This window comes from Nilaparvata lugens, chromosome X (genome assembly GCF_014356525.2).
Source record: "Nilaparvata lugens isolate BPH chromosome X, ASM1435652v1, whole genome shotgun sequence".
In the NCBI taxonomy this organism is placed as follows: Eukaryota; Metazoa; Arthropoda; class Insecta; order Hemiptera; family Delphacidae; genus Nilaparvata; species Nilaparvata lugens.
In genome coordinates, this window is record NC_052518.1 from 41,517,792 (window position 1) to 41,541,135 (window position 23,344).

Here is a 23,344-nt window from a genome sequence, read left to right on the forward strand (position 1 = left end):
TGAGAACAATATTTTCAATAAGTCAAAATCACACTGATTATCCAGAAGCGAAATGCTAGTTGCAATTCAATACAGAAGTGGAATTAGTGTTAATCTAGCTCTAGAAGATACACATTTACGAGTAACATTTTGAATGAATAACGCAACACATTGAAAAACTGGTTATTTATATAGTAATCAGTCTGCTACTATTTACATTTTATTTTACATACTACTATATTCATTTCATTTACATTTATGACAGACTGGCACACTGTCAAACGAGAGAAGGAGGTAGTAATTTCAAGCATCTTTAAAAATGAAATGTTAGTAGCAGACAGATTACTAAATAAATAACCATGCTTTTCAATGTGTTTCGTTATTCATTCAAAAAAGTGTTGATTTAAGTTTCATTACTTTATCTATAATTTCTTTACAAACTAAAACTTCAATCAGCCGCCATTTTTGGTAGAAGTATCATAGAACATTTTTATTGATGCCATATTTCTAGTTTTAAAAAAGTATTTAAAATGATGTAGCACAAAATGGGTGATTTATCAGAAGCAAAAGGATAGGCTACACGAGAAGGAACATAAGGAGGTACTCTTTCAACACCAGCAATTTTTGGTGATGTCTCATCACATTTCTTTCCCTTGCTCTTCATCGTTCCGGCCAAGATCTTTTTCAGAGCCATAGAATTCCATTCTTTGGCCTCATTCCAGTCGTATTCAGTATTATCATTCTTCAAAGTGATTCCCCTTCTTTTCTCATAAACAGCATTCAATTTTCTCTGCTTCTTGTCAGATTCCTTCTTCATCACTTTCTTATTGTCAGTCAAATTCCACTTGGACCCAGCTCCCCTTCTTCTACGTCTTCTCTGCTTGGAGGAGCGAGAATGATTGAGGGGCTGAGCGCAGCTGGCATCTGATGAATCATGAACAAGTGATTTATCAGAAATTTGATCTCTTGCAGATTCATTACTGCTCTCATGCGATAAGGAAGGAGAAGAGCTTCGCAGAGTTGAATATATACCTTCAGACATGGAATTGATCTGGCTGGATTGATGACGAGACATGGAAATTCGGCGATGTCTTCCTCTGCAAGTAACCAGTTGGTAACCATCAGGATCGATCAATTTGGCAGGAGAAGGAGATGAAAATACAGGTTGAATAGTGACCGGCGGTCTGGGTTTGGTCACTTTGGGTTGGATTCGAGGATGAGAGGATTTCGGTTGAGGTTTTGGTTCCTCAACTGCTTCATGTAGAATGAGCGCATCACGGTATGATGTAGCATCATCATCAATTGTTGATGTAGCAAGAGGGAGTGGAGCGGCGGGCGTGAGACTTGACATTTGTTGCGGACACAAAGGAGGAAAAGCCAATTCATAATTAAAGAGAGATGGAAGGTGAGGTGGACACTCTCTTAATCTACTGCAAACGCTAGAAATAACATTACCTATTAAAGCGATGATCCCTGCTCTTTGTAGTTGGAGCCCGTCTTTGGAAAGGAGACCTGTTTTCACAACATTCAACGAGACCATGAAAAGTGAGTTGTTGTTGATGACGTGACAGCGTTCGATTCTGTGGCTAACAATAGCATTAAAATTATCAAAAAGACCTATTTGCTGCATTTCCAGTCATGAAAATGATTGCATTTTTGTAATCCTTTTAAGAGGTTTAAGAGAGAAAGAGAAAGGAGGGAGAGATATTAGAGTTTTTTATTCATGTAAATTACAATATCTTCTGATTACTTATACTCGGATTTACAATAAATGACAGTATAGCTAATTATCCAACGATTGTTTCAAAATATTTATGTGAATGAAGATTGAATGCAATTTGAATATTGATAATATAATATTGTAATGTAACTACGGTACATAAAAGGGTGATGTTTCAACAAAAAAAGGGAAAAAAGAGTATTATTATTAATTATTCGTTGAATAATTAGCCATAGCCTACTGTCATAAATTATAAATTAGTGTATAAGACTGAATAAATTGTAACATACATTGATAAATAACTCTAATATAATCTTATCTCTCCCATTCTCTAAATCTATTTTAAATTGTAATTTATAAAACATCAATGAAATAAACAAATTGAGGACAAACAAATCCAATTTATAAATCGAAAAAGACAATGTAATAGTTCTTATCGTCTCATTGTGGCCTTAGAGACGAATTAAATTCCAATGATTATTTGACAGAGTGTAGATCAGTAGATGCTCAAGAAGGTCTATAAAACCAAGTCAAGATCTATCAAGGTTTCTATAGACCTTGCTCATAGTCAATAGCCTACATAATTAGTTGCTAAAACACACTAATAAACATAATAGGAAACTCGTGATGATGCATTGACTTTTATAACTTATTAAGATCCTATTATTTCTATTTTATTACTCATCAAGATCAAGATAGTATTTATAATGATATGGAATGAGAATGTGATTTCAAGTTTTGAATACTTGATAAAAAAAAATTAAATTTCATCATTATTTTTTGAGGATACGTTCAGCACGATATAGTTAATTGAATGAAAGTTTTTTCTCAACATGTAACATTTTGAGAAAGTTTTTAAATGAAAAAAAAATCAAGATAACTTAGTTCAAGGTATTTTGAGTATTTTAAACTACTACAAAAATCAATATTTTCAAAAAAAAAAATGTCTTTACTTCAACAAAACCTAGAAGTTTGAATGTGTCCACGAAATTCAATCAATTTATTTATTTCTCACCGAATTTGAAATGATCTGTTTCAAAAATTTAATTTTTAAGCGCTCATGCATCAAACATTGTTATTCAGAAAGAAGTTTTCGTGTGAGACGTTTCTATTTTCATTGCTTGATAGTGTCCAAATCCAAAAAAAGCTTTCAAAAATATTACCAGTAAAAGATTTGTCTAGTCTGTCGCACAGCCGTGACTGCGTGAGGTCATAGAACCATTGGCCTTGTTATAAGTTGTTGATGAGGAAAACAGACGTCACAGATGACAATAGTACAATATAAGTGTGAAACAGTTGACACTTGATCTAATAGTGATAAATTTCTCCTCTTCGATCTTCTCTGAACTACTCAGTCAAATGACGCGTTATTGTAAATGTTCACTTGATTCAGATATGAAACATTCTTAATAAAAATTTCACTGTTAATCAACTACATACAGTGTTAAGGCTATTTTCCCAATACTTTGTCAACTTTATAGAGGTTCAACTTAATAGCCCGTGCAGGCTATTTGCTGATACTAGTTATTACTTTGTCAAATTCATATATCGCTTTAAACCTAGAGCTTAATATATCTACTGAAAATAAATTTCTCTTCTACAATTAAATACCAATAATAAATTTCGACTTTCTATCGCCAAGGGCTTCCAAGATTGGAGTTAAACTACTAAGTATGATAATCTGTAAAATTGAATTTCACTCATTGCTTATGCGACGGAAATGCAATGAGATGATCATACACCGGGCAGGATTCAAATCCACAACCATAGACAACATTAGCAGACTAAATGTGTGCTTGTTTCTAGTTAGCTGAAATTATGAGACATACTTTACAGAAGCATAAAATAATAAATAAAGTACTGCCGACCAAGGAGTCGGAATACATACCTTGAAATAGCAAGTGTGACGAGATAATTGGTCCTTCTCGCTTTCTCATTGAGAAAAACAATGTTCTCAGCAGACATTTTCGACCCCGAAAAGCCACTCACTGCTCGAGGGAGAATTGATGACACGTAGATACTACTATTGGTATACTACTATATGGATACTACTATACTACACGTCTGATGTCATCGATCAATTTCTCAAAGCGTCCGACAATAGTGCTAGGTGCATCTCCATCAGACAAATTGTTTGTACCCAAGTGTAAAATGATGTGTTGGTTGTGCTTAACTGCTTCAGGAACACAATCCATATCTTGTATTTTGCGCCCAGATTTCGAGTCCACACCAACCTACAACAAAAGATGAATTTTGTTATTGACAGTCTGTTACGAACAGAAAAGTTGATATACTTTGCATGTGCATACTCCCTTTGTAAGGGTGACCATTTTAAGAGCCATCTTAATCCCATTTATGAGTTTAAAAATCGTTTCCCGGAACCCACCTAGAACTGTAGATCCATCTCTCATAATCATGATAAATAAACAAAGTGTTTCAGATACTGTTGCTGGTGAGATGTTGTGATATCTATCCATACTGAAAACACTGGGATGTTGTAAAAAAACATCTCTAGTGTATTTTTAAATAACAAACATGGAAATGAAATTTATTCTCCTTTTGCATAGCAAAATTTTTACAATAAAGAATCTCTCTCTTAGAATTAAAGTGGCAGCAATTGTGTATAGGCGCAGCCAGTGTCATGAGTCTTAGTTACATAAATTAAATACTATATAGTTGCTATTTTAAAAACTTAAGCAAAGTATTATACGGCCATTGCGGTACAAGTGTATTTTAATGAGTAAATAATGATAAAACATGATTTAGAAAAGCAAAACAAAAGTTTTATTAAGTTTTATAATAATGAAATAATACTCCTATATTGATTAAGTATGAACTAAGGTGAAAAATGTAAATAACTAATTAAAGAATCAAGAAATTTAGAAATTGACCAAGCATACATAAGTTTTATTGTAGCTGAGTTATGTGATGGGTTCTCAGGAGAGAATTGGAAAAAATTATCTATTTCTTTTTTCTGAAATAGCCAGTCATTTACTATGGATGAAAATTCTTTCAAAGTTCTACTTCTTCTACCAGCATGTGGGATGGTGTTAAAAAGTTTTGGACCTAAGTCTTATACCTAAGAAAGATTTTGAAAAAAACCTAAAATTTATTCTAGGTAGTCTTGATACTAGGTCCAATCTTCTTCTTTCGGAAAAGCTGGGCCTGATAAACCCATCGTTTCCACTTCGCAAAAAGAAAATTCTCAAGACTTTGAAAACAAAAAGGTGGCGAAGAGGGAGAATACGTAGTCTCTTGTACAAAGGAAACGAAGGCTCTCTTCGACTTTTGAATAATATTTGTCTGATAGAATGTTTTTGTAGTTTGTGCAGAGGACTAAATTGCACTTTTGCAGCTCTCCCCAACATACAATACCGTATTCTAGTTTCGAATTTATTAAACCATAATATACTGTACGTAGTGTACTTGTATCACATAAATCCCTCAAGTGATAGAATTTACAAAGGTATTTATTGATATCTTTCTTCATGTTATTTATATGCGTTTTCCAGTTCAGAGTTGAATCAATAAAAATACCAAGGTATTTTATTTCCTCAACTTGCTCTATAGGAGGACATTGACATAATAAATCATCTATACAGCTATTTAGATGAAAAATAACTGGTTGTTCATAAATTTTTGGTGCACGCAAAGAGAAATAAATAAATTTAGTTTTTTCTACATTGATTGCTAATCTATTTTCAAGATACCAGTGCTGAAGAAATTTACAATCATGGTTTATTCTATTGTACAGTTCTTCCCACGATTTTCCTGATCTAACTAATACCGTGTCGTCCGCATAACAGAAGATTTTTCAATTGAAATCGGCATCACATAGGTCATTCACAAATATTATAAAGATAATAGCTGAAAGTACTGATCCCTGTGGGAGTCCTGAAGTTACATTTGAAAAAGAACTACATGTATCATTAATTTTTGTACATTGAACTCTATCGCTTAGAAAAGATTAAAACCATTGTAGGGCCACGCCCCTTACCCCCGTAGATTCCAACTTATTTAAGAGAAGACCATGCTCAACCGTATCATATGCTTTTCTCACATCTAAAAATAAAGCATTTACAATGAGACCATCATTCACATTGTTATATATAATTCTCATAAAGTCGACTAGGGCACGCTTAGTATTGAAACCTTCACGAAAGCCATATTGGTTTTTACTGAAAAAAATCATATCTGTTTAAGAATTTTAATAATCTGGTTTTCATTAGTTTCTCTAATTTTTTTGAGAAGATGGAGAGCAGCACTAAGTAGTTAATCTACTTAGCAGATAAGTAGTAGTAATCTACTTAGTAGATAAGTACTTAGTAGTGGTTAAGTAGTTTATCTCCACCTTTGAAAATTGGTATGACTACTGTTCTTTTCAACTCAAAAGCTGTCATCTTCGGTGTGAAAAATTGTTCAATTTTTCAGTGTGAAAATTGTTTAATTATGGATAGATATCTCACCAGCAACAGTATCTGAAACCCTTTGTTTATTTATCACGATTGTGAGAAATGAACCTATTTTGAGAGATTATGTGAGATGAGAGATGGCTCACTTTTTCAGTGTGAAAATTTGTCATCTTCAGAGTGTAAAATTGTCATCTTCAGAGTGAAAAATTGTATTTTTTACACTGAAGATGACATCATTGGTGTTGAAACCTGTTTGTAATCTAACAATAAACTAGTGATAGTTTCGACAACATCCCAGTGTTTTCATTAAAACAAAGTGTTTCTGAAATGGACCGATAAACTTCGAGAGTAGGTAGTTTTGAAAATAAAGAACAAAGTTTCGGTAAAAATGTGTTTTAAAATGCTTAGCTGCCAAGAAAATAATGGAGGAAGAATGCATATTCAAATTATTAATTTTATAAATTTGTGGCAGCCTCTTATATACAGCTAGCTGGAAACTAGAATAAAACCAGTAGTATGAAATAAGTAGCTTCAATGATAGTTGAGATGATGGGAAAGATATGTCAAAAACCGTAATTTTCCAAGGGTACAGGTATATAAGTAGGATGATCTGAACATTCGTACAAAAATCTATGCCAATACTAGGCAAATGCTTTACCTGAAGATTAGTGTAAAACCAATGAAACTAAACAAATGTAGTAATTGTTATTTAGTGATTTGTAAACGGTATCCTTCAGATAATGCTGTAAAATTACAAGCATTCATAAAATAAACAAATGTTGCAATAGTTTTTTATAGTGATTTGTAACCGGTATTGTTCAGATAATTCTGTAAAATTACAAAATTTTATAATAATTATTGTTTATTTTGATTTATACTGTTTATTACCTTGAACTCGCATTTGATTTTTTTCAAGTACAACTCGAAGAATTTTGTCTGGGAGTCAACAATGATCAGGCATTGGTCATTCGACGTTGTCATTTTTTCACTAGACACTTTCAACACTGTGAACAAAAGATCCAATTATAAAACTCATTGTAAAAAAATATAATATACAAGCCAATTATTTGTATTTTAATAATTTATTCAGTTGGCTGTACATTTTAAAACAACTTTACAATTTGTCTTTCTAAAATAATCTGAGAGGAGCGATCATCAATTGAGTCTTTCCAATAAAATCCCAATATTGAAATATTCAAAAATTTCCAATTATTAGCAATTACATTTAGAATTCACTATATCGCAGTCAATGGAGGCTCTTCTTAATTTCATATCTATGTTTTCCTCCAGTAGAGAAAATTTAAAATGTTGGTTTCACATTTTATAACGTTTTAAAGGTACGGTAATATGAATTTTGATAAGTCCAGTATTAGATTAATCAATGTTGGTTTCCATTGTATCGCTTTGTATCAATGTCAAATGCATTGTTTGCAATTCATCACTATTCTCTCAAGAATTAGTTTGATATGAATTTCATGATCTGAAAATTCAAATTTGAATGCTATTTGGATGACGTTTTTTTACAATAATTGTTACATTGAAGAGTCAAAGAATCAATTTAATCCATTTGGAAGTAAAACAGTGCAATTTGAACAGTGGATAGTCACTTCAGTTGCTCAATTAATCTCGGCCTGTGATGGAGGAAGTCATTTTGAGAACCATAACATTCTTTCGCATTAAAAAAGTTGCATTATTACTAGAAATGTTATTTGTAATATTTATTATAGGTACTGAACATTCATTTTTTTTGATTATAGACATTAAAACTACTTTATTCTAGATCACGACAAAAGATAAATAGGGAATTGTGAGATGAGGATAACATCCATAGTTAAATTTAAATAGCATTAATTTGGAAGCTCTGATAAAATGATGATTGTGAACGGAACAGATTCTGGCTTGGTATTTCTTTTTCATGGTCAGTGAGAATATCAAACTTTAGAATAATTTGTTCTCACACACCTACATGTGATATATTGCTAATATTTGATAACATTTGTAAATATTTGAACCAAATGAGCAACAAATTAATCTCTTTTCAGCTTGAAATTTTACAACTCATCAGGAGTAGTGTTATCATAATAGTGTAGACTATCACTAGTATGCCTACCCTTTTATTTTCCTTGTTCACTTGATCTGATGATATTCATCCCATTATCAAGTGTTTAAATTATAAAGAGTAATCAAACAAGAAAAAACACAACAACGCTATGAAAAGAAATTTTGGATACGGTATCCATTTTTTATAAAATAAGGATAAGATATTTTTATTTATTTTATTTTTTCGTGGATACAATAAATATATGAGGGAGTCCAATACATAATATTTATATCATCAAACTTCATTGAAAAACATTCATTGAAAACTTCATTGAAACTAGAATTATCAAATTGTGATACCTCTGACTCGTATTGAGAAGGCACACTTCAAATTAATAAGTTCTGTGAGCAGACAACGAAAACCTGATTTTTATCAACAGCGTGGTTAAATCAAGAAAATTATAATATTTTCAAGAGTATTGAAAAATGAAAATATAGATTCAGCGCATGTCAAAACAATAGATAAAATATAAAAACGCGTTGGCTGTTTCCCCTTCCTAGCGTCAAATCGAATAGCAAATACATAACAAAAAATACACATCGATGGATTTGCAATGAAAGTGGCTACATTAATTACTTGACTCATTTTTCTTTAAAATTATTTGCTTCGAAGTTAATCGAAAAAAAACAAATTGCAAAACCCCTAAATTGTTACACATATATTATTTTATCGAGAAAACTGAATTAACTAATATTGTAGTCCATAATGCAACGAATCGAATGACATATGATAGAACTCTTTCCGATCAATGGTTATAGAGATAATTGATTTCCCGTGATTACCTGCACTTTACAACTTTGATGGGGGCTAGAGGTAAAAGCTCCAAAGGGATTTCATTTGGGAGAATGACCCTCTGGGAGGGTTCTATGATGGTGATGGAATGGTTCTAGGGATGGTGAAAGATTCTTAGATTCTGCTTTTATTTAATTTTCGGACCGAAAAAACCTTTATTGACGGGGCTACTAGAAGAAACAATGACATTCAACCTATTACTCCCGCATTTTACATTACTTTTAAACCACAACAAACTGGAATTTGTCGATGAGCCTTTCTAGGTTTGTGACAAATAAATTAAACTCCTGAGGTTGTGATAAAAAACGATACTGGAACACCGTGAATTTATACAGTACAATTATTATTGCACGAGAATAAACAATGTGGATTTTAAATAGATTTTCATAAATTTAAGCCATGAATATAAAAGTTGATGTGAAACTGGTTAGTATGTACATTGTATATGAAAATTACAGTTTACATTCAAATTATATTAGAAATTTCATCATATTTCACAGTAAAAATAAGAAATGTATCTATAACATCTTGAAAGTTGAAAATTTTTTTTATAGGAAATGGAAAACTATTATTGTCTCTTCACGTAGCAGAAGAGCAAAGAATAAAGGAATCCTCATCTTTTTAAGGAAAAAAATGAGTCAGATAAAACACGAGACATTATTCGTCGGTAATCATAGTGATCACATTATTAGAATTACCATCTCATGAAACATTCATCAGCAAAGAACATTTTCGTTAAATTCGGTTCTAGCGTGATTAGGCATCAACTATTTACTTGATTATTCAAAAAGTATTATTGCTGAATATATATAATACGATAAGAATATGATCAAATTTACTTTTTCATGGCTAATCAATATTTTTTAGTACATGAAATGGAAATATTCTAATAAGTAGCAAAATATGTTTTTTTCAAAATTGAATTACTGAGTAATTCATGAAAAAATTACTAGCCTATATTACTAAAAAGTACAAATTTCATTTCAGTTACGTGCAAATCTGGCAAATGAAAATTTTGGGTTTACACTGGACTACAAGAATTATTATTCATAAATAATCTTACCTTTATGGAAATTCTGGATGAGAGTAGTATTAAGAATCACTAAAAGTAATAGTATTAAAAAATACTGGATGCTATAAAGCGTAGATAGTAGCTGAGCCTAGATATGTCTGCGCTGAAACAGTTGCCTTGAGCTGGAGCTAGAATAGGTAGTTGAAGATTCAATCACGAAGGTAGAATTCCAACTGAGGTGTCCATGCGAAAAGAAGGTTTCAAACACATGTTTCACTTTCAGCCAAAGTCATTGTTGAGAAAGCGGGTCTTTCCCAAAAGCTTGGAAAGTACATATTGTATTAGCGCTAGTCATTTTCGAGAAAAGCAGCCTTTCACAAAAGCTTCTCAGTTCTGAAAAGATTCATTCCGGGAAAGCTGATACTACCTGGAATAGGATTACTGACCCTTTCTTTCAGACACCCAGTGTTGACAGATGTCATCCTTTCATAGCCTTCGTCATCGTCGCATTCCATTCATTTCTGAAATCATTCTAGATCTAGATAGTGTCGTCTTACTAAGAATTTTGTTTGTTCTATTTTACAGACAAGGTAAACCTAACCACTATAGATTGTATAAAACACGTTGAGACTTTACCCCATTCGATGAAATAACAGCATTTCCAAATGATGTCAAATTGCGACTTTCTTAAAATTTATAATTTAACCACAGAATATTGTGTGTAGAATACCATATCAGATATTCCAGTAGTCATAGCCTAGTGGTCCGAGCTATTAATAGCATGTATGTTGACACCCCATTCAGCCGCTCTCCTTAATTTTGAAACTCCTCAGAGACCAAACAATGTTCCTCCTACTGATTCTGACAATAGGAGAAATAATTATAATTATTTCTGATTAAATTTCACGCTTGAATTAAAATTTAATTTCCTTTCAATCCTGAAATGTTTTTAGCACTACTGGTTGAATGTGGTCTCAGTAGAATATCGGAAATGATATTCTACATACAATTCATTGGTTTAATTATAAATGGTACCTACATATTGAATTTAAAGTCAAAAGTGGGCTTTCATATACCTTTCTACTAAAGTTGTCATGTTAAAGTTAGTGTTACTGACGAATGCAGATCAGCAGATGCTCATAGCAATAGTCACTAGTTCTAGCTTAAAGTTTCTAGAAAATTCTTAAGCAAATGGATCGTAATATCGACGGTTGAATGTTACGTTCTAAAATATTTTTTGAGAAGTAAATGTTCATGAACTGAATTTTACTCGTACCCTCACATGTATCTATACATGATTACATGTATCTATACCATCAACTCATTTCATGGGTGTTTATGCCTCATATACTTAATAAAATATTGTCACATGCAATGTTTACACTGTTCACATTATTATCGTAGTCTATCAGGAAAGACAGATCCTTCAATCCTGAAAGAAAATTACAATAGAGTGCCCACTCATTCTGTCACTCACGATCTCTCACTCACTCTCTCTCTCTCTCTCTCTCTCTCTCTCTCTCTCTCTCTCTCTCTCTCTCTCTCTCACTCACGATCTCTCACTCTCTCACTCACGATTTCACACTCTCTCTCTATCACACTCAATTCCTGGACTGTTTGAAATGTTCAGTCACTCTCCAGTGAACACACACACACCTAACACACACACAATGCAACTATACAGTCATTGTTTAGAGAAGTAGATTTACCCACAGGCATTATTCCAGGAAAACTGTCCGACTATTCCTTCTAAACATGAAAAACTTGACAAGCTATTTGATATGGTTGTTATTGTTCAACGCCTTCGTTTACTCATATGGTTGAAATACTCGAGAATTTAGACTATATTTTCAGTTCACATAGACTATATAGCTTTTACTCATAGCTTAACTTAGAAGCATCTGGAGACATTCGAAATTACAAAAATAATATTCAATGTAGATTGAATAAAGAATAATATGAAACATCCATAAAACATAATATCCAGAAACTTAAAGAAAACATAATTTCGAACAATATGTGAGCTCACTTGCCCAATGAATTTGCACCCACACTCTAAATTTATTTTGCACGTTTGTATTTATATGTAGTTAAAATAGCATAGTCATTGTTTATTAACTTTTTATTTAGATAAAAAATAGCCCGAAATAAGACTTACACGATTGAACACAATTAACAGTCCAAAAAATTTTCTTTTAGAAGTAAAGAATTTGAAGGGATTATATAGAAAGTACAGATACATATTAAACTTTATAAACGATAAAAAATGTTTAATTCATTGAACATTATAAATTGTGTAAGCTAATTAGGAATTTCCAAATGATAATCAGGCTCTTCGGTGGTTCATTCATCTTATCAGTATAATTTCGTCAATTTGTGTAGAGAATGCAGTTTTGGAATGATTTATGGATTGCAACCAAGAAACCATTAATGTCGGTAAAGTGAGATGACCTGTCAAAAGAGATTAAAAGTAAGTAAAAATAGGCTATGTTATATTATAAACAAAAGCCAAGTTACAAGGTCTGGATAAGTATTGGAGTTAATAGTAGATGCATTTCAAGAGAACTGATGGGTTTTTTTGCTCGAAATCCCCACCCCCACACTGCATGTTAACGGCTTCCCACATGTTTGGCATGTGTCTCTGTTCTATAAATTGATGAGATGCACTTGTTGTACCTACAACTTGAAGGGGCTCGTGTCTAGGGTAGAGTAGTCGTGTACTCGTGTAGAGTACTCGTGTGTCGAGTAGAGGGATTTTGGGACATTGAAGCCACTTTTTTGCTCGAAATCCCCTCCCCCCTCCCCCCTCGTCCATCCCGCCACCCCTTCCCCATGCCCGCAGGGTGGGGGGTGTTCTAAAAATAAATTTCCCCTCCCTCTCTTTCTCTCTCTCTCTCTCTCTCTCATCCTCTCCTTCTCCCTCTCCCTCTCCTTCTCCTTCTCCCTCTCTCTTATCTTATCTTATCTAATCTAATCTTATCTTATCTAATCTAATTTTCCCCTCCCCCAGTGAGGACGAGGGGGATGAAGAAGGAGAGAGTGATCTCTCTCTCTCTCAGTGAGGGAAAAAATAATTTCCCTGTGAGGGAAAAAATAATTTCCCTGTGAGGGAAAAAAAATTTCCCTTTGAGGGAAAAAATCTCTACTGACAGTTTAAAGTGAATCCATATTACTACATCTAATGCTGTCAAATTAATGTGAATCCATATTTCTACATCTATACTGTCAAATTAAAGTGAATCCATATTTCTACATCTATACTGTCAAATTAAAGTGAATGCATATTTCTACATCTATACTGACAGATTAAAGTGAATCCATATTTCTACATCTAATGCTATACTGACAGATTGAAGTGAATGCTAGATAAGGGAAAAAATCCCTTTGAGAGGGAAAAATTCCCTTGGTGACAGATTGAAGTGAATCCTTTTTGCTATACTGTACTAGTGAATCCTTTTTGCTATGCTGACAGATTGAAGTGAATCCTTTTTGCTATACTGTACTAGTGAATCCTTTTTGCTATGCTGAGAGATTGAAGTGAATCCTTCACTTTGCAGCTACGCTTTACACCGCTTACCAGTCTTTTTGAGATTTTATGTTTTCGGGGTCAATACGACCCCTTTATACTGTGCTAACCCCATTTTTTCTGTAATTATTTCGGCTACCTGATTTTCTGTAAGGTTATGTTGTTTGGCTTCTATTCAGTTCATATGGAAAATAACCCAGGCATATCTGGATACGATATCATGTGCTATCCTGTGTATGAATAAATTAAGAAAGTCTATGAATGGAGCCGAACACTGCAGTCTCATGACAGTACCCTCTTCCGAATTTTTAATTGCCTCAGCTATTTCATCACGAACGCTTTTCACAACGACTTCCATCTCGTTTTTCTTAATAAAATCTCCAATATCATTTTTAGTTGCATACTTTTCTGCAATTTGATTAATCAGAATAGCAATGGCATCTTTTGTAATGAATTGTTCAATACCGTCCATAATATTAGCTTTTATTGCACTTGCCATTTCAGATAATCGTTCTTCGAACTCTTCCATTGTTAATGAAGAACTACTCAATTTCTGCAAAGTAGATTCTAAATATTGCTTATCAATTAGCGATGGCTGTGTTTCATTTACTTCAGTAAAAATTTCTGTACTAAGCTGTTTTTATTTAGTATTGAGATAGTTTCTGTCCAGCACCTCCAAATTCTTAATTTTATCTGATATGGCTTTCAATTTCTCATCTAAATAAGCTTTATCAACTTTATCGTTGTTAATACTCACCAACTGGGATGAAAAGCTGTCTGTTAAAGTTTTCACTTCTCCTAGAGCAGATTCTAAAGTTAGAGTTCTCTCTGCAATAGCTTTATCAATATTAGCACTAATTTTGTAATGTACTTAGAATATGTTCTCTTTCAATTATGCTCACTCCAATATTCTTTGTATTTTCCGAAACGAGTTTGGTTATTTGCGAATCTAAATAAAATTTCACAGCTTCGCTGATTCCTTGTTGATTTATCGATTCGATTATCTTCTGCGTTATCAAGTCAATATCACACGTAAGATTAGCAACAGCAGCCCCAGCACTAGGTGTATCAATTCGACCGAATCGATGCAGAGTCATCGTAACACTAAACAATTAGTTTTGCTTCTTTTAGCTCTTCAATTATAGACGCGATCTCAATATCATGTCCAGTGTTGCCAGAAGCTTTTGAGGAATAGAGTAAATTTATTCTTCCCACTAATTCGTCAAAATTATCAAAGTATTGATAAATTCTATCATGAGAATTATTTTTTGCAAATTTCAATAAACCCCATCCCTTCTTTTTACTAATTTTTTTACTGGGAAATAACTTCTGAATCATTTGCGATTTAATTCCCTGATTTCGTTTAACATACCCTCTTCGATCTAAATGTATGCCTGTAAGTGTTAAGATTTTTTTATACTTATCCAGATCTCTCTGATTATAAAGATTCGAATTTGGTCTTGAACTGAATAATAACTCAAGTGGACCGTGAGTTATTCGAAATCTGTCTTTACCAATATCTATATAACCATCGTCGAATATTACTTGCTGATTTCCAATATAATACACGTCATCTTTAGAATTGTATGAAATTCCATAACTAATTGAATTATTCAATTTTTCCGCATGAAACGTTTTTAGATATTGTGACAGCACATCATCGTTTTTACTAGAACCAAGTAAACTGTTTTCAAATTTAGTCAAGCTTAAAAAATTGTCTGTTGAACTCTCATCTTCCTCATCATCCTCCTCATTATCATCAATTTTCATACTCTCTTGTTCCTCTTTTACTTCTTCCTTTTCTACACCAGAGTGAAAACTAGATTTGGTTTTGCCCAATTCAATTATAGGTTATATCAATGGTGAGAGCGTTTTCCTATTGTATTCCTCCGATCGTCTTTCAAAATTAACTAAGCTTTTATGCTTGTCGCTGATTACTTTTCTCAATTTCTTAATCTTTTCGATTAAACTCTCCTTCTTGTTATTACCTATGTTCCTTCCTCTCCTCCTCCTATATGTTTTAGACAACATGACTGTACAAAGAATTAATCTCTACTGAACGGAAAGAATTGTGTCCAGTGAATCCCGATATTTTCCTTCCTTTATATCACATTCTTTCAAAATTGTAACAAAATTATGGGGTTTACGATTCCAAACTGTATGACAAAGTTTACTGAAATCTTTATAAGAATTAATTTGAGACTCAATAAATCCATCTTAAAAATTATAATCATATTTGCATTGTCTCTAGTGAAATGTTTCTGTGTAGCTCCATAACTCTGGATTAAATATGCTGTGTCAATATTTCGATGACGTCCGATAGTAAAATATTCTCTTATCTGTGGCACATTGCTCAGTTGTAAGTCATCAAAAATTACTAAGCTATATTCGGGGATACGGTTCGGATGGGGAATTTGGCTCACATCCTCTTTCACGTGAAATCCGATATTTTTCAAACCTGCAAATACCTTCTTGAGAAAAACATATTTTGGTTGATATAAGCTCTTGCTAAATAAGTAAATGTGCTTAAATCTTAAGCCATTTTCAGCAAATACTAAATTGAATAAGAGATTTGTTTTTCCTCCAGCACTGGGAGAAATAATTAACATTCTTGCATTATGAGGAAGTAAGTCTCCATTTTTACATAATGAAGGCTTTTCTTTATCTGTAATTAATTTATCAAAGTTAACAATTGGTATTTGACTCATGATTACAAACGTACAGAATATGATCTGATAAGCTACTGAAAATTTTTACAAAAGTTAGATCAGTGCCGCTATGAATAAGAGCAATGACCGAGCATACATGCATTAGCATAGAGGGGCGTATCAAGAGATTGGAATGTAGACACCACTCTCCACCTCCTGTCATCATCATCAGACAGAGGATGGATGTATCTACCTTCTCTGTTCCTCACCCTCTTTTCTGCTTATCGGCTATTGAGTGTGCAAAGATTCTTATATTACGAAATGGAACTATGGATTGAAATGAGAACCAATGTTTGATAATAATACTTCTATTATATTTTCAACGAATGTACATCATGATATTTACAATAGATTATTTACAATAAATGTACATGATATTCTCAATAGATTACAAAAGATTATTTTTCATCTAATAATTGATCTTTACTAATATAACTAGGTGTTGAAAATCAGATCCATTTCACTAACAATCCTTTTTTATCACGTTTTAATATTTTTTCAATCAAATACACTTGTCTCTCCGATTTGTTTAATTGTGTTTTTTTAATTTCTTCTGTATAAAACCGACCACTAATTACTTCACCGTTTAGATCTCTCAGTGAGTAGGTTATAGGTTTAGAAGGAAATATAGAGTGAATCACAAAATACTCTGCGCTCCAGTTTATGTTATAAGATTTATCGAAGAATAATCGTTTCTTCAAGATTCGCACGATATCACCTAGCTTAAATTTTGGTTTTGAATTTTTCAATTTATATTGTCTATTGAATGCAGAATTCAATGACATCAAAACATGAGTACGATTTTTCTTACCAACATCCTTAGGTTTCATTCTAATGGATGAATGTGTTGTTGCATTATAATCACGAACTAAACTGTCTAGCTCTGATATCCAGTTTTTGGTTCCACGCTCAGTTAAATATCTTTAAATTTTTGCTTTAATTGTTCTATTAAACCTTTCAACTATGGAGGCCTTCTTATCGGTAAAAACATGGTAATGTTTAATACTATATCTATCTAATAACGCTTTAACTTTTGAATTAAAGAATTCTGTTCCCTGATCTGTTTGGAACAGCTTAACTCCCTTATTTTTAGAAATAATTGGTTCGAGAGCATTAAATACAGATTGGCTTGTCTTGTCTTTTAATGGTACACAATATGCAAATTTTGAAAAACAATTAATAACAACTAAGATATATTTATAACCCTTATTAAAATGCAATAAACTTGTCATCTCAATAAGGTCGGCTTGAAGCAGGTCTTTTTCACTTTTCAGTTCATATTTGCGAGTGGCATAGTTCACACATGGCGTTAAATACAGATTGGCTTGTCTTGTCTTTTAATGGTACACAATATGCAAATTTTGAAAAACAATTAATAACAACTAAGATATATTTATAACCCTTATTAAAATGCAATAAACTTGTCATCTCAATAAGGTCGGCTTGAAGCAGGTCTTTTTCACTTTTCAGTTCATATTTGCGAGTGGCATAGTTCACACACAGCACGCTATGAAGCTCTAAAGCTAGCTTAGATCTAATAATATTCATGATAATATTTACAACAGACAAATCAAAATAAGTGGTGTTGGATGATTGTCACGGAACATACTGAGCAATCAGTTAGAGTGTTGTGGGCACTCTATAATGTCCAAAAGGGAGAGTGTCAACACCGTTCTCAGCAATGTACCTCTTATCATCATAAGGACTTAAACAGATTTTTGCACATTCAACCTGATACATGGTGTGATTAGAGGACCTCATCATATTAAATTTTTCTACATGTTCACTACGTTCAAACAATGATTTCTTATATAAATTAAAATTAAGTTTTCTACATTTCACTCCGGTCTGTACACCCTTTGCTACACATTTATTTACAGGTTCTTCATTCTCGTTACATACTAAAAAGGAGTAAAGTTTCGATCTTAGGCCTACAAATCTATGGACAGGTTTTGAGGCAGTCTCATCCTTGAACTTTCCTACAACTTTATTTCTCTCCATGGAAAAGCAAGGGTGGCAAGGTGGATAGTTAGAAGTATCGAAAAGGCTCAAATTTTCTTTAATCAACTGATACACATCTTCGACTTTTAGGTTTAGAAGAAAACTGTCAGTATCAGTCATACAGAGTTCTATACAATCCCATGGTATAATTTTTTGTAATTTGCAATAGAAAAAATCGTACATATGGAATTTACTCAACTCCAGTACGGAAAAGCCGGAATAGACAGCCTTGTTCATTTTTAGTTCCAACTTGTGAGAGAAAACCGTGATCACGTTCGGACTAATTATTTGCCAGCATTTACATAGTGGATTTGAAATGTACTTATCTAACCGTTTTTCATCCGTGATAATTTTAACATTGATTTGCTTACGACTAGATTGAATTGTCTTGCCAAAGATAAGATTGCAACAGGCCTTAAAGAAGGATATTTCAAATTTATTTTTCGCGTTCTGTCTATTCCGGATATTGAAGTCGATGTAGCTTTTCAGCCAGGGAGATTGGGAAAAGCTAATGACGTGATGCACTTTCAATAATTGCAAGCCGAGCTGAAGGTAGAGCTTTAAATTGACGTAGTGAACAATGTACTTTTCACGGTCGAAAAGTGTGTTCATGAGTTTTCTGGATCCAGTTTGACCATTCTCATTTGTTTGGTGGTTCGAGAGCAATTCGCGCGGCGGTGTTTGGTGGAGAGGTGCGAGTGGGAAGCTGGCGTGCTTATCATGTAACTCTTGAGGGTACTTGAGATCACATTCTATTATATATCCGGTTTCTGAATTGCTGTCCAAATTCGCAAAATCAAGCTTGGAAATTTCTTCCTCTGAGAGGAATTTGAAATTTCCAACAGATAAGCTTTGGCTCATAGCTTCCGAGTATAAACTGTTTGCATCGATATAAAGGAGATAATTACTCGGTTTTAAAGGATCGTATGTTTCGGGTAGATGTTTGTTATTCGCTTCACAATAACGTTTACCGATGAATGACACCCCACCCCTCATCACTGCCTCAAACATAAGATGCATGTCAGGATGAGTAATCAATTCTAGTTCGAATTTAGTGTGTTTCAGCATACAATTCCAGGTGAAGTGAGCGAGGGAAAGAAAATGGGTGACATCAAGGCCGTATGAGCTAAAAAGCGTAGACCTCATGGATTCAAAAACTTCCGCTAATAGCATTACATCCAAACATAAATAAAAATCGTGATATTCACCCAGATTTTTCAGCTTGAATGTTGAGAACACTCTTTGTGCATGCTCATATTCTTCGCGAGACAGAGGTGTATCAGTTAAATCATTATGAAAACATTCGATAGGAGGAAGCGATGTTTCCGCGAATTTTTCGGGACAGCTCATGTACGAGTAAGGATATACTCCTTTTTTCAACAAGAGCTGTCTGTGTTCGCGAGGTGGATCATGAAACACCGAAAATAATTGCTCGAACTTCTTTTACATGTCTGTACTTTCTACCAAATTACGCACCAATACTTCCAAGGATTCAGAGATAAACTTGTAGGAATCTAAAAATTTAATTTTGCCTACTGAAAGTGTCAAAAATCTCTCTGACGTATTTGCAATGCAGGAAATTTCTTTTTTACATTTACTGAGCGCTTTCAGAATGAAATGCGAATCAAAACCGGAGAAATTATGAAAATAACACGAAATGTACTCCGGAGTACGAGCTGTTAAATTACAAGAAACATTTGCCGCACACAAGTTATTACCGGTTTCATGCGCGTGGTGACGACATTTAATATCGCTGTCTAAAAACGGTTCAGCACAAAGCCCGCAGTTTACCGAATTTTGAAATTCACACTCTTGACTTTCGGATAAAGCTTGCATCGGAATTTCTCGTTTCATATCCTCATACAAAATGTCGCCGAGATCTGTAATTTCCTGAAGAAATTTCTCCATGATTTTTTCGTCTAAACTACTCGATCTATGGAGTACAGGTTCGTAGGCGATTTCCCCGTTAACATCGATAACAACAAAACAATAGCCACAGGGAATATGTCGCGCCGTTTTCTTTGTGTAACTACGAGTAATTCCATCAGAATCGGATTCATCATCATCATTATTATTGATATTAACAACATAAGTTTCTAAATCCCCGTGAATGGTGTACTCTTTCTTCAACGTCGCGCCTAGTTTCTTGAATTTAATTGTCTCTCCGCATTTAGGATATGAAATGCGCTGAGATTCAAACTTGGAACAAAGTTCCACATGTTTCAACAAATTTGCTTCACCGTTGGCATTCTTAGTTTTGTTCGATGTGAACCGGTGAAAACAGAAATTACAAATGTGTACTTGACCGTGGTGTTTTGAAAGGTGGGGGAGGAGACGTGATAGCCTGTTTTTCCCGTTCGCGGTATTAATTAAACAGAAATGAGTTTTACCTGCATCGGCTTTTAGCATTAAAAGATTAATTTGGTGTTTACGCGTGCGGAAAATGCTTGTACGGAAAGGGAAAAACTTTTTGTTCTCGTACGCAATCACATGAATTGCAATATCCGGATTCAGCATTTCAAATTTCTTAATATCGCGTGTTGTCACCAGGAAATTTACTCCTCGCGTATTAAGTGTGTGAGCAAACTTACTCAAATACTTTACAGTCAAGCGCGAGTTCCTTGACTTCTGATGGAAATACGCGAGCACTGACCATAAAAAGCATTTTTCGTCAGAGAGATTTTTGACATTTGTAATACAATTTTTGTTTTTCAAAAACTGGGGTGTTTGAATGAAACTGGATGTGTATATAGGATTAAATTTAATCATGTTCACATCCAGTGATTCAATTTTCTTTAGCACCCATCCACTCCCATGTCTTACAAAATTTTCGAAAGATGAGAGGATTTTTCTCACGGCCAACATGAAATGATCGTTAAAATCTTCATAGTTCTCAAGCACGTTGAGCGCTATGTTGGAGTAACTATGTAGATTTATTAGAGATGAGACAGTCTCGCTAACCTCATCATCCATCACCACTAATTTATACAGCAAAACATTTAATACTATAAACCACTTTACATTCCCATCATGGCGTGCCACATGTTCCCTAATTATATCGAAAACTCGACGTTTCAACCTCTCAAGCACGTTGATGATGTCGATATCCTCAGCCTCATCATCGAGGGTGATGCGATGGCGGACTGCGCTTGAATTCACGCCACGTAGTCTGCGTTCCCTTGGCATGATTCAGAAAAACAAAAGAATAACGATCAGGATGACATAGAGTACAACAGCATGTTTAGTTGTGAATTGGCATTGGTAGAAGAAGGCTGTGTGTGAAAATGATATCTCAAGATCACATAATGTTGTATGAAAGATTAAGATTATTATCTTTTGATAAAAGATGGTCGAAATCTTCTCCGCATTTGTCCGCGGAAAACATGGCAAAAGAGGGATTTATATTCTCATCTGCACCAGACATTGTGCGATGTGTATTTTGTTCAATTTGTTTGGGAAAATGGGAAGAAAGTGACATACGAGCAATAGAACATGCAAGGTACAGTCCAAACTGTAGAAGGAAAGATAATATAACAATTGAAGAGGAGAATTTCGATAATAATATTCTACGAGAATATGAAGAAAGATATTTGACTTTTAATTGTGTAGAAGATTCATCTGTTCAAGGAGAGTATTTTGAAAAGCATCATCTACATTGTGACTTTTGTAAATCATTATGCAATAAAGCAGAGTATTTTGCGAGAAATGGTTATTTCTTACATAAAAATCCATTCTATCTGCAATGTGCCTATTGCAAATATATTATTGAAAATCCATTTGAAAAAGTAATACATTTACCGTTTTGTTAATATGAAGAGTGTGAGAAAGAAGAGCGGGGGTTGGATGTTCCGGATATAGCGTATCGTAAAGATGAGGTAAAATCGCATGCATGCAGTATATTGTAGAAGGTTTTTATCCTCCAAGGACAAAAACTGTGCTCCGAGGACAAAAACTGTGCTCTGAGGACAAAAACTGTGCTCCGAGGACAAAAACTGTCCTCCGAGGACAAAAATTGTCCTCCGAGGACAAAAAAATTGTCCTCGAAGGATAAAATTAAAGTAAAAATGAACTTACATGGGTTGATTTGACAAAATGACAGCTATCTCCTCGGCTATGCTTCTCTCAGCTCAGGTAGCTCCTCGACTGTGGTTGTCTCAGCTTTGCTATCTCCTCGGCTATGCTTCTCTCAGCTCAGGTAGCTCCTCGACTGTGGTTGTCTCAGCTCAGGTATCGTCTCAGCTTAGCTAGCTCCTCGGCTATGCTTGTCTCAGCTCAGGTATGTTTCCCTCACGAGAGCACAACTGCTTATGAGACCGGAAACCGAGTTGTGAGGTGAGAAAATGCTGTGAAAAACAATGAAATATTTAATAACTGCAACCAAATATTAGAAATCAATAAGTAAGTGTTATTTCAAAAATATCAGAATGTAACGGATTATACTTATTTACAATCAAATGTCTGCGTTGTGCTGGTGGTAAACCTCTGGGGAGTTAAGTACAGCATGCTCCAATTGCACACGCCCCCTCGTATGCTCTGTCTCACTTGTACAAGCCTGCAACAGACAGAGAAACGACTTGGTATAAAATCAGTTGCCTCAGAGGAAAATCACCATTTACGTTAGAGAAGAGTTAAGTGAACTTATATACCCTACATGAACTTCTCCCCAATCATCATCTACACAATGGATTCATCATCATCTTCAAGCTTCATCATACCAGACAGCCCACCAACAGAGCAGCAGCTCAACTACTGGCAGCAGCAGAAGCAGCAGCAGAAAGCTCGCAGCTCGGCTGCCACCTCCGCTCCCATGGCTGCCGCCTCCACTGTCTCCGCCGGCTCCTCCTCCGCCTCACCCCTGAAAAGACAGGGAATCTTCGTTCAACGAGAGAGGAGTGAGGAGATCGCGATTCCGGACAGTCCTCTGCCACAATCTACACCGGCTACCTGGGCGCCGCGACGAGCGGTGCTGTCAACTCAACCCACCAAGCAGCCGGTGAAGAGGAGGCTAGTTTTTGAGGACGAGGGCGTGCTCACTCAATCGAAAATTAGCTTAAAGATATATTATTATTATTGTATTAACATGTAATGTGCAC

General features: G+C 34.3%; 1 protein-coding gene and 1 long non-coding RNA gene across 2 annotated transcripts in view; one reads left to right on the forward strand and one right to left on the reverse strand.

The window, feature by feature from the left end:
- The window catches only part of LOC120354581, an 83,030-nt gene that overhangs the window by 49,938 nt on the left and 9,748 nt on the right, over window positions 1-23,344 (forward strand). The gene's annotated exons all lie outside the window — the stretch shown is intronic.
- Window positions 12,320-22,893, reverse strand: LOC120355026. Its single transcript, XR_005573373.1, has 3 exons — window positions 22,700-22,893; window positions 22,326-22,594; window positions 12,320-12,467 (listed from the first exon to the last, which is right to left on the reverse strand). It is a non-coding gene; the product is annotated as an uncharacterized LOC120355026 (long non-coding RNA).